Source organism: Microtus ochrogaster, chromosome 19 (genome assembly GCF_000317375.1).
Source record: "Microtus ochrogaster isolate Prairie Vole_2 chromosome 19, MicOch1.0, whole genome shotgun sequence".
Classification (NCBI taxonomy): Eukaryota; Metazoa; Chordata; class Mammalia; order Rodentia; family Cricetidae; genus Microtus; species Microtus ochrogaster.
In genome coordinates this window covers 32329840-32340576 of record NC_022021.1, presented here as the reverse complement: position 1 = coordinate 32340576, position 10737 = coordinate 32329840, and the positions used below count along the sequence as shown (strand labels likewise).

The 10737-nt window shown below is 45.8% G+C and overlaps 1 protein-coding gene across 1 annotated transcript in view; it reads left to right on the top strand.

The window, feature by feature from the left end:
• The window catches only part of Pdzd2 (PDZ domain containing 2), a 346988-nt gene that overhangs the window by 69518 nt on the left and 266733 nt on the right, over positions 1 to 10737 (top strand). The window lies entirely within an intron of this gene.

Sequence of the window (10737 nt, the reverse complement as noted above, 5' to 3'; positions counted from 1 at the left end):
GAGAGGAGAGGAGAGGAGAGGAGAGGAGAGGAGAGGGACAGAGAGAGAGAGACAGAAAGAGAGCACAGAAGATGGACTATTAAGGGAGAAAGGGGGGACTCTACAGTAGGGAGCAGTAAGGTGGTTGAGAGGTACATGTGAATTAAGAACAATAATGTGTGTGTGAATGTATAAAAATGTCATAAAAACATTTTTTTTTTATGCACTTACCTCCCCCCAACTTCTTTTCACTGAAAAAGATAGCTCAGGTGCCTGGAGTGTATGAGAGAGCTTCGTGATCACGCAGCAAAGGTAGGTTCAATGGAGCCTTTTAGACGAACAGGGAGCAAATCTGCTGGAGGAGAGAGGAGGTTACCTTGTCATCTGAAATCCCAGCTGGCAATGGCACAGGGAAGGGGAAGCTGGGACAAAGCTGACCAGCCCATCACGTGAGGTTTCACTCCAGCATTTGCTTGCCTGCCCGGTGTTTGCTCGCCTGGCGTTTGCTCACCCAGTTGCTTTTTCCCCGCTCTTACTGACAAAGAGCAGGTGCCATTGTTGTTTTATTTTAAAATTCTCTGGGTTGGAACGTGGAGCTGACCAAGTCCTTCTTCTCCATGTGTTTGAGGGCAGCACACTACACTGTCTGTCTGAGCCACGGAAACACCTTAGTGTTCCAAGGAAATACAGTTTGAGAAGCACCGGGCAAAGCAATGTTTCTAGGCTTTCTCTTGCTTGGTAGAGATGATGGGAAGGTTCTTCTCACCCTTTCGTCTCCAAGGTCCCCTGCCCAAGTACACTTAAATCACTCCCCTGAGAAGTTCCTTCCCACAGAGCCATAATAATCCTTACTGCTCCTATCTGACCATTCCACTCATGGTGACCAAAGGAGATTTCAAAACGTCCTCATTGCATGAGGCTTTCCAGAGTTTGTTTTCCATGGCTGGGACAGAAAGCTCAGCCTTGCAGAGGCTGCCATGACCACCTTGCACAGGAGACCCACCCCTTCTGGTCACCTCTGGCCAGCCAAGAACCACCGTGAGCTTCCAGCCATGCCTTGAATATGACCTTGTGCACCTAAGCCCCAGGCCTGGGTACAGAGCCCATACCCTCATACTGCTGGTTTGTTCTTATCTGTTAGGCCTCAACTTAAATGTCACATCCTCTGAGAGACTCATCTTGTATTAGCCTGTGCCTTACCTCCCCAACCTGGTATTTTCTCTGTGTAGTTTCCTGTTTATATATCTTCTGTCCCTACCACAATAATCTATACGTGATTTGGATGTACACTCGTAGATGTCTAATGGAGCAGGAAAAGCACCGGCCTCCGAAGAAGGAGCACTGCCTCCTCCCCTTGCCCGTGTAACTTCGGTCCTCCTTTTCCTTACCTGCAGAATGTGAGGGGCAGTCCCTGTTCTCGAACAGGTCTGTGGGAGCGAAATCTGTGCCTGCCTGGGGCTAGCTATTCATCCTAGAAGTATATTTCCCAGCATGCTTTGTCTTCTTCATTTGGAAAGATGGGGCTGCCTCAGATCGAGAGACCCAGATCAATACAGTTGCCGAGACAAAGTTCCTGCATGATGCAACAGCTCAGATAGTCCTGGAGCTGGACCTAAGGGACCATCTACCTGAGGATGTACCTTGCACACTCCCATGTGCAAGACACTTCCCTGTGAGCTCAAACTTGACCCTAAAAGAACCACCATTCAAATAATGGTTTGAGGGAGAGCTAACATTGCAGAGAGCCGGTGCTGACTGCCTGTTCACTCTGAGATGACTCCAATGGAAGAGTGGCTGCTGGGAAATTCTTCTTTCTCCCAGTACCGTCTATCGCCCTTTGCAAAAATGCCAGCCCACAATTAAAGCCAGGCTCTTGTTTTAAGAGCAATTAGGACACAGTGGCTGGTCATATAGCTCAAAAAAAAAAAAAAATCTAAAGGTTTCCTCTTTTGTCTCTAAGGCAGGAATTTTAAAGCTCAAAACTAATGACATTTTGAGTTAGGATATTTTTTGTCATGAGGAAGAGGATTTTCTTGCCCACTGGAGGAAGTTTAACAGCATCTTCTAGCCTCTACCCACAAGATGCTAGTAGTACAACCCCCTTATTTGTGATAATGGATTATAACCTCAGACAGTACCTCTATGAGCAAAATCCCCCCCCCAACTGAATATATACACCTATAGAGAAACACTGCCCCAAAAGCAACAGTACAGAGGATAGATGAAAAGAAATCAGAGGGGGAAAGGGATGCTAGAAGATAGGCACACACAGAAGCATGTATGTAAGTCACTGGGGTGCCTGGCTGCAGAAGAGCCCGTGCTTCTGCACACTGCCTGGGGGTAGGAAAGCTGATGGAGACCACACCTGCTATGATGCTGTTTCCCTGACCTAGCCTGAGAAACTCTGAGATCAACATGCTCCTCAGCTGCGAAGATTGGTTTGTCTGAATAAAGCGGATGTCCATAAAACTGGGATGTGTTTACAGAGTGAGTAATGATGGGGGCTGTCGGGAGGGCTGGCAAACACGCGGCAAACCCAGCCTCCGACGCATAGCTCTTTAGGAGTTATTCATTCATTTCTAAGTCGTATGGTATTTATATTGTAGCTGTTACACAATGTGTCTCGCCTACGGTCTATTTATATGTCTGTCGCATTTGGTGTTATAGATCTTACTTGGTTTGTACATTTTAATATGTACTGGTGCATCTTTATTTTTCTTTTGCATATATGTATGTGCATATGGGGAGGTATGTGTACACGTGTGTGCAGGGGAAAGGTTCACAGGCTCGTGTATGCATGCACTGGAGGCCAGAGAGCAACCTCGGTTGTCCTCTGGAAGGCTTTGCATTCCTGAGACAGTCTTTCATTGCCTTGAAGCTCATGGAGTAGGCTAGGCTTGACTGGCCAGCAAGCACCCAGAGCCTGCCTGCCTCTGCCTCCCTGGCATTGGGATTGTAAGTGCATGCTTGCCAGGCAGTGGTGGCACACACCTTTAATCCCAGCACTCAGGAGACAGAATAGGCAGATCTCTGTAAGTTTGAGGCCAGCCTGGTCTACAGAGTGAGTTACTTATCAGCCAGGGCCACACAGAGAAACCCAGTCTCAAAAAAAAAAAAAAAAAAAAAAAAAAAAATTAGAAACAAACAAACCAAAAGGACATAGTGTCAGACCTGGTACTTTCTTTATTACCTCATCCGTGTAAACCTAAATATTAATTAATATATGGTTATATATGTATGTAAAATTTGCTGTTCACAACCACCCATGATATAGATGGCATGACACCATTTTACAGATGGGAAAAAGTGATATTTGGGAAGCATTAGCATTTTTCCTGGGTCACACATTATCCTGTACAAGAATAATGTTGGAACTCAGCTCATTAGGGCTTCAGGACTGTGAAGAGTGGTTAGGAAAAAAAAGGTCTGTCCTCAGATCTTTCCTTCCATCTACCAATTTAGGAACAACCTTTTCATCAGAACATTGTTTTTGTGGGATAGATACATGTGTCTTTTCATAGATCTGGCCTCACCCAACGTCACTGAGACGCAAGAGGTCACAGCATTTATCTCGTGTCCCTTCGCTCCCCACGTGTGGTGCAGAGAGTTGATGCTTTCTAACTCTCCGTGGTTTGCTTTTCTCTGTCTCCCGCATACTTCTGGCAAGATTCAGCATTGGAAGAGGAGTGAAAACCCTTCGTGCCTCTTAAGGAATGGAAACTCTATCTCAGCGTTTCACTCTGGAGAGGAATTATTTCTTGCCCTCCAATTTCAGTCCCCAGGAGCAGCAGCTGTTGTGAGAGGGCGCGTGTGTCTGTGCTGGCACTTGTGTACACATCCCTCCTCTCTGTTCAGGGCATAAGTGTGTTAGTGGATGGTGTGGATAAGATGAGCAGCCCTCAGAGCTGGCTCAACGCTCCATGCCGCTATAAGCACGATACAGCTGACAAATGCCTACTTCAGGAAATTGAGTGTGGTATGTGTTTGTATGAGTATGTGGACTGTGGGGCACACATGATGTGTGTGTGTGTGTGTGTGTGTGTGTGTGTGTGTGTGTGTGTGTGTGTAGAAGATCTCTACTGGTAAGGGGGGGGGGCTCTCACAATCAGCATCTTTAATAGCATCTGGAACGAGCCTCCGAGTGAGAAAGTCATTAGCTTTATCATGGGTTGGATCCTGAAATTATTTATATTGGAAAACGTGTCATGTATTCTTACTCTAAAAGGGAAGGAAGCTTTGAGGCAAGGAACAAAGGAGTGAATGTTTGGGTGACGGCTCGCCTTGCTGTGTCTGCGGAAGTAGCTGATTAGGCAGCCTTCAAACACCACCGCATCTTCTCAAGGTTGTGCGGATCGTAATTGGCCAAAAGCGAATTCCTTTGCTTTGTCTCCGCTTTAAAGCAAAATGACTGCTCTCACCTGCTAGAGCTCCCAAAATATTTTCCAGCCTACATGGCTTGGCCTTTTGGCTTGCAGGCTGTTGCTGTGTCTCCATCCTTGGTGCTGGTCTGTCAGTTGGTGGTCAGAGGTCCAAAGCCTTTTGTGCGGTCGCTATCTTGTTTTACGTTTCCAAATCGAGAAGATGGCTGTGGTCTGGGCATGCATGCCTGGTGAAGAGGCCCAGAATGATAGGGCTTCTTGACTGCTGGGCACATTGGGTGCCCGTGATAGCATACAGCCTGCCAACACAGGATTGGCTTTATTTATGTTTTTTTCTCCTTGAGGTGAAATGAACCAATTTAAAGTATATATTCCGATAATGCTCAGTTCATTCACCATTTTATGTAACTGTCACCCCTGTCTGATTACAGGACATTGTTGTCATACCCCAAGGGAGACCATGTACCCACTAAAGTTGTCACCTCTATTTGTTGCTATGCATAGCCCTAGGTAGTTCCAATCTATCTCCAGGGATTCAAACAGTCTGGCTATCGTGGGATCATACAATATATGACCTTTTGTGTCTGGCTTCCTTTTTAGCATAGGCCTTTCATCTGTCATGCAGTGTCTTGCTGGACCTTCTCTCCCATTTGGGCCCAATTGTACTCTGATGTATGAATATAACCTGTTTGTCCATACATTCATTTGTCTCTTGGTGCTTTCATTGTAATAGATAACATTACTGTGAGAATCCTAATACAAATACTTATTTGGTCTCTGGTCTTAGCTCTTTGGGCATACACCTCAGAGTAACATTGCTCAGCCCCCTAGTAGTTCCGTGCTTTAACATTTTGAGGACTTGGGGCTGGTGTTCATGGTTTAGACTTTAGTCTGCTGTTAGGACTCTGAGAGAGTATTGGTCGGAATCATGAGTTCTAAATGTTGTAAAGAGCCTTTCCACTCCTCACCCGTTGCAAGAGTCTGAAACCTGCCTCCAAGAAGCCCCTGCGTCTTCTCCACACAGTTCTAGCACAGAAGATGCCTACCTCCCTTGCATGGTCGTTTCCCTGATGGCCATTCCTATCTGATGGCTTACAGTACTCTGCTCCACTGGGAAGTTCCTACCTGGAGTCTATAACCTTTGGGGATTTACTCACAGCAGAGTTTCAAGGTCAAGAAGGAGTTTGTAACTTCCATTAGCTCTTTAAAATTCTAGAGTGACCCATCGGGGTCTTTTCTTCTGCCTTGGGCTTTTGGAGGTTTTCCGGAACATCATCACTGAGTGACTGTAGCCTTCTGCGGACTGTGGACACCCAGACGCCAGGACCAGACAAGGCCATGTTTCCCAGTGTTCCCCTATGAGAGGACAGAGCTGAGGCTGAAAGTTTGTGTGGGAGGAGGTGGGAAGCAAAGAACCGTGGCGGGTCACTCCCACTGGCCCTACTTGCCCTTCATCTTGAACATCTGTGGTTAACTGCAGATACCAGAAGAATTTGAGCGTTTGGTTTGTGGAGAAGGGCTGTTTCTGAGGGACCTGGTGTGTTTATTTGGAATGATGGTGGGGGTGCTTTGGACAGTCACTGCTTGTGCCCGTTCTTCTGGCACACAGATCTTGATTCGTTTTTAAACTATGCAAAACAGAGGGTAAGAGGTAAGTGTCTAGAGCTTGCTGGTCCTCACTCAACTGCCTGCCGATGGTTATCAGAAATCACCTAGCAATGGCTGTCCATAACCCACAGTAATGTGCACAAAGGTGTTCAAAGACGGCTGTGTTAGCAGTCACACTCAGAGGGACTGCGCTGATTGGCAGGGCCCCTAAATCACGATCATGTAGATAGGGGTAGCGCTAACAGAAGCACGTGTCATGTGCTATATGGATTTTCAGCTATTTACGGGTTGGGAAATACTTCCGTAAAACATTCAGTGATTTATGAGCAGTTTGTAAGCAAACACAGAGGATATCGTCAGAACGATCCATCTTCGCCGTGTTTGGCGTATCCTGCTGTTGCCGCATCCAGAGCTGAGGGTACTGCGGTATTATTGTGCGAGGACCTGTGCAAGTGTTTGGCTGCCGGTGACCTGACCTAGTTCCAGGCAGAGTTTTTGTGCTGAATCCCACAAGTCCGCCAGCAGCTCCGTGACCCTGTTTCAACTTACTGTCCAGACTTCTTTGATGAGTGTGCTCACCCTGATGTGAACGGCTACGATATGACAAAGAAGGGGCTTCTGCAAGACCCGCAGGGAGAAAAAAAGATTTCAGATCTTGAAGTCGCTTTGAGGCTAGGGCCACGTAATCCTGTGTAACTAGAAAGAACATGAAGGGGACCCTGACTCGGTCACCTTGTTCTATGTGGCATAGAAGCAACTTGCTTACTCAGTGGTAAAATGGCCACACCCAGGTCTAGGGTGCCGTAAAGCAGAACACACACACACACACACACACACACACACACACACACCTACAGCTTGGGGTGCTCTCAGCTGCTTTGTTGACCTTCAGGGCAGATTTGGATCTGAGGAGGTCCTTCCGCTAGCATGGATGTCTTGATCTCTTCCTAGCCTCTGAGAGATGCTAAGCAAAGACTGGAACAACCACAGGTCATTCGATAATTTCACTTGTAGCTATGATTTCAAATTCCCCCACCCTGTGTGGCTTACAGGAATGTAATGTGGATGGGACCTTTTAGGTTTTATCTCTTTCCTTCCGCTCCCTCTGGCCGGAGGCTAGAAAGCGATGGAATTCAAATGAAAAGAATGCCAATAATTTATAGTTGAATAAATCTGCTTTTGAGCTATACCCCAATTAATAGAATCAGAGCCAGCACTTGCTCGAAGGTTCTTCCTACACCAGGTACTTAGGCAGCTGCTCTTATTAATTCTCACCACCCTAAGGGAGGCCAGTGTCGCAGCTGGTCCCACTTTTCAGAAGAGAGAGCAGTGTGTATTAAGTAATAGTTGCTGTCTCCTTGCTAGGACAAAATGCCTGATAAAAGCAACTTACAGGAGGAGAGGTTTGTCTTGGCGTACAATTCAGGTCACATAGTCTATGGAGGTAAGGCAGGACCAGAAGGTGTCCCTGTGGTGGTTTAAATGAGAATGTTCCCATAGACACACATGTTTGAATGTTTGCTTCACTGTTGGTAGATTGTTTAGGAAGAATTAAAAGATGTAGCCTTGTTGGAGGAGGTAAGTCACCAAATGGATTTTGAGATTTCAAAAGCCCACAATCAGACCGGGTCTCTCATGGGTATAAGAGTTGAGTTTTGGCTATTTTCCCAGCACTATGCCTGCCTGCCACCATGCTCCCCACCATGATGATCGTGGATTCATCCTCTGAAACTGTAAATAAGCTCCCAATTAAATGCTTTCTTTCATAAGCATTGACCTTGTTTTCAGTGTCTCTTTCCACAGCAGTTGAACAGAGACTAAGACGGAAAGCACCAAATACTACTTCTCACTTCCTGTCTCTTTTCATCTTTATTTTTATATTTATTTCATGTGTGTACATGTATGCTTCTAGGTGTGCATGTGTGCATGCATGCGTGCCATGGTGTGTGTGCAGGACAGCTTGCACAACTCAGTTCTTGATCCTTCCACGGTGTAGGTTCTGGGGACTGAATTCATGCAATCAGCCTTGGCAACAAGCACCCTTACCTGGTAAGACATCTTGCTGGCTCCACCCTTTTTCCTTTTTCTTCAGCCTAAGACACCAGCCCTGGAATGATACTGCCCATATTTAGAGTGAATCTTACTGCTTCATCTAGAAAGTCCTTTGCAGACATGTTCACAAATTTGTTTCCATAGTAATCCCAATTCTTGGCGAGTTGAGAAGCAAGGTTAGCCATCACAGCGTGGTTTGGTGAGGTCAAGTAACTTGCTTCCAGTGACGCAGAGTCTGCAAGGACTATGTTAGCCGCCATGAATGACAATGGTCCGAAAGAGCAGCAGTGAGGAGGACATTCTTGCTGGTTACAGAGATGGGGATGACCGAGTACAATATCCACAATGAGTTTAGATCATGAGAAACTTTCCCACGTTACGTCACTCCAGCAAGCAACGACAGTCCGTGTGTGTTTGTTACTTTTCTATTGCTCTGATAAAATACCATGACCAAAAGCAACTTACAGAAAGGTTTATTTTGACTTCGGATCCCAGAGGGCTAAGAGTCCAGCATGCCAGGGTGGATGGCAGCAAGCAGTGGGCAGAGTGGCAGGAGCAGCAAGCTGTGAGGTCACATCTTCAACAACAAACAGAGTGGAGAAAGAGAACCAGACGTGGGGCAAGTGATGTCCTTCCTCCAGCACCGTTCTGCGCCTAAACCCTCTCACCAGCCAGCAAGCCAATATTATAACACATGAGCCTATAGGGACAATGGTCATTCGCGCCTCCACACATGAGCCTATGGGGACATTGGTCATTCACGCCTCCACACATGAGCCTATGGGGACATTGGTCATTCACGCCTCCACACATGAGCCTATGGGGACATTGGTCATTCACGCCTCCACACATGAGCCTATGGGGACATTGGTCATTCACGCCTCCACACATGAGCCTATGGGGACATTCTCACTCACACCGTCTCACCCCGAGGGTGTTCTCAGTTTTCAACTCTTTCTTCATGTCGGCAGGGTCTGAAAGCAGAAAGAACTTACCTCAAGTGAGGAAAGATGCCACTCATGTTAAGCTTGTGTTGGGTTGTGCATTTTATGTTACTTGGGACTTGGGGGGCTGGGCTTGTCTGTCCTCGTGAAGAGCACAGGGAGGCTGGGCAACGATTCCTGGGGAGAGGGTGACCCCATAGCTCCAGTTCACCTTACAAGCCTTGTTCTGCTGTTTCTAAAAATACTCCTGACAAACAGCTAATGGGCATTTTGGCTGAACAGCCCTAAACCGCTGCTGCCGTTTCCAATGGAACGCTTCTCCAGACCTGCTCGTTTTGATTTATATGATTAGGGTGAACGCAGCCATTCCATGGAACTTCCCAGAAGCCTAGCTCACACAAGGTCCTTCAAAACCAATAAAGCACATTTTGCATCTTTTAGCGAGTGTTGCTTCTTTGCTCATCAAAAATGAAATGAACCAAAAGTTCGTTGGCAAGTACACACCTGCAGCCACTGCCTAAGCGCTACCCCCATAGGTAAGTGGAGGGACCCCCACCCCTCCAGAAGACTGGGTGGTTCCAGAATTGAAGAGGAAAGAATAAGTGGGTTTTTTTTTGAAACTGTACAATTTTATAAAAATTGCCACAGGTTTTTTTTTGAAAGCACATTTACAACATATACGAGGAAACTCGAAGTGCACGCATTGTTACCCCCAATTCCATTTCTATAAATACATCTTGAAAAAACCAAGTGAAAATAAAGATAGTTCTATACTTATCAAGGCTTCGTTTTATACTATTACAAAATGAGCTATACCCTAAAATCCCAGAAATAGAATTAGTAATATAAATAATTTGGTGGCTTGTTCATTGTAGTATTATAAAGTTATTAAAGTCTTTGAAGAATTATAATACTATAAAAATGTTGAAGGTAAAAGCAGCGAAAATATCTACTTAAAAATTATATTGATGGGGCTGGTGAGATGGTTCCGCAGTTAAGAGCACTTGCTGCTCTTCCAGAGGACCCGAATAAAGTTTCCAGTGCCCATGGTCAAGTGACTCACAACCACCTACAGCAAGAGTTCCAGGGAATCTATACCCTCTTCTGGCCTCCCCAACCATCCAAGCATGTCACACACACACACACACACACACACACACACACACAATCTTTTTTAAATTTTATGTATAATTAAACATGTAAAATACAGCATTATGTAAATTCCAGATAGGATTAAAGAAATCCAAAATCATGATTATCTCTTGGTTGATGAGAACTCATGAAGATCCAATTGCCTCTGCCTCTGCTGGGATTAAATGTGTGTACCACAATGCCAGGCCAAATGTAGGGTTCTTAATGACTCCAGAAGTTCTTCCAAATCTGCCTTTATCTTCGTCTGTCCATCCTTTCTTAACAGGTAATGAGTAGCTTTTCCCACTGGTGAACTTCTTCATGTTCTTTGACCTAGACTGACTTGTTCCCTTTAGCATCGACTCTGTAATAAATTTCCTGTTTGGCTACATCCTGCTGCCCCTTGTTGACCATCATCTTCTCAACTAGAGTGAACACTGCTGTAGTTTTCTGTTTTTATATTCCGCATGATGCCGAGTGCATTGGAGATAATTGATACATTGCTCACGGAATGAATAGCTAAAGTCTTTGCTAGAAGGAGGTAACTCTTTTGAAATGAGTGGGAAGGGCAGCCAGAGGCATCTGAGTGCTTGTGGGACAATCACTGACAACAGTAGCACTTGCCTGCCCCTTCACCTAAAACA